Here is a 2500-nt window from a genome sequence, read left to right on the forward strand (position 1 = left end):
TAAGTATATTATTTGTTCTTATGTCCAAGCATAACCACAAAAATCCTGATGAACAATTTATTGGATATATCTAAAGTGTGTACTTCTTTGCTTAATTAGGTCTTCCTTCAGTTTTGTTGAATATAATATTAATTTGCAGTTATGCTAAAATCTGTTTCTTCCAGATGATTTTAATGTTGTGTGAAGAGGTACAACAATGTTGTATTCAATTGCTGGGCTTTTATTTTAGTATATCCTCAAACATTATCGTCTCAAAATTTTTATATATTTCCTGAATGAATGGTCTGTGTAGTATATTATGTAAAACCTAAATCATATGAATTTTTATTATTGTTTCTTTTCTTCCAATGTGGGTGTGGGACCCCTAACAATATAGGCTCATAGACATCCAGTTTCAGCTGTGTAGAAATCATATTTATTACATATTAAGATGCCAGTATTGAAATATGAAAAAGTAAGAAAAAATGTACTTCTAGAAATGAAAGGAATTGTAAAATGATACTATAAAATATGGTGAATGGTACAGGGAAGTAAAAAAGGTAGTATCTTAGTGTCTGCCTATAAATAACTTCTAAGGAAAAGTAAAAACATCGGCTAATAGTTACATAAAAGGGGGGCAAATATTATGAAATAAAAGATAGAGAGATGAGTTCAGATTTATGTATGTAGGACTAGGAGATCTTGATTTGTGAACTAGACATTGTATGCTAAATAGAATTTTCAGAACGAATAACTATAAATGAACAATTTCCTGTTCATCTGATTCATATATCGTACAGCCTGTACAGCATATATTATTCACTATTAAGAATTGTTCTTCATATTCTTCAAATAGCTAATCTGAAACGTAAGTCATTAGTATATCATAATTGTATTTATATTCTTTTTTATTTATAGTGCAACAGGATGTAGTATGAATGATGTGCACATTGGTGACTACATTAATTTCAACTATGCCGTCTTTAGGGTAGCCATATGCCTCTGCTAGAAATATCACATGGCCCCCACAGAAAGAACTGTCTAGTTGTGATGGAGAATTGACCTTCCCATTGTATATTCCTTCATTAGGGAGTTATGACTGAGGAAAGCCCATTCCACATATATAGTCTGGTCATCATATGCTCCAGGTTCATAATGTAGACAATTTAAGGAGGGATTATGGCTATTATAAAACTGTAGCATGACCTTTCCAGGAACATATTAGAGATGAGTTCAATGTATTCTACCCCATCTTGTCTGCAACTAGAACACAGTATGTCATGAAGGTGTAATATTGCAGAGTATATCTGAAAGGAGAAAAGTGGATAACAGATCACTAGGTCATTAAGAACCCAAAGAGAAAGAGTTAATATATTTAAATTGAAGGATGATTAGTAAATTCGGAGTTTGAGTCAGTGGATATGGGGAAAGAGATTAATTGTCTTCTCTTTTATCTCCCATCACTAGAATAAGTAAGGATTAGCAATTTCATACACACTATAGTCATCACAAAGCCACGTTTCCCTGTCTTTCTTATCATTATTATCCTTATTATTATTATCATTATTATTGTTATTATTATTATTATCATTATTATCATTATTATTATTATAATCATTATTATCATAGTTTTTTATGAAAGAGATGTGGCAAATCAGAAGTACCCTAGAGTCGAGTTGAATTGCTAATTATTTCACTTTCCAGAGACTGGACTTATAAGTTATATGTCTGGTTGAAAAATAAATATACGTATTTACATCCGTCATCATAACTTCATGATAGGACATCACATTCATGGTAGCAGTCATGGTAATCATGGTTACAACTTGGTATTCATGGATGTGAGCACAAGTTTGAGTTGTTTTAAGCACAGTATGTATGATATCATCAGAAAACTTCTCATAGGTGTAAATGCTTGGTGTAAATTAAAAAAAAAAAGCAATGAAGTAGGCCTGAAAGATTGTTTCCGGGTGATGAATGAAAATTTCAAGAATATTTCTTAGTATAGAAGACATCATGTGTCTCGAAATTGAAGAAGTGATATGAACTCCTGAACAGGTGTAATTAAGAAACATTTCATTAAGATATCTTGTCATAATGGAAAAATATTATTATATTATCAACCTTTCAATGTTACTATTCTTCACAGTAAATGTTTGCTCTTCAAATAGAACCGAAAAGCCATTCGTGTTAACTTTTCCTCCAGGAATACCACACACATCCCATGGTTATACAAATATATCATGAGAAACTTTATGAAGTAAGTTTTGTTACTAGCCTTGCGGAGATGATGACCACTCCTCAAGATCATCACCGCCACGAAAGCCACACAGTCATGCCAGAATGAACAATCAGTATTTGTATGAATTATACGGCGTACCCAGTAACCGTTCAAGCAACACTACATGTCAACTTCTGACAGGCTTGAAGTTGTGCTAATTTTCGTGGTTACCATAGTAACCACTTCCGCGGTTGCTATGGTAACCAAGGAAGTGATGCTATCGACGATGTTGGATTGAAG

This window comes from Penaeus chinensis, chromosome 19 (genome assembly GCF_019202785.1).
Source record: "Penaeus chinensis breed Huanghai No. 1 chromosome 19, ASM1920278v2, whole genome shotgun sequence".
Taxonomy (NCBI): domain Eukaryota; kingdom Metazoa; phylum Arthropoda; class Malacostraca; order Decapoda; family Penaeidae; genus Penaeus; species Penaeus chinensis.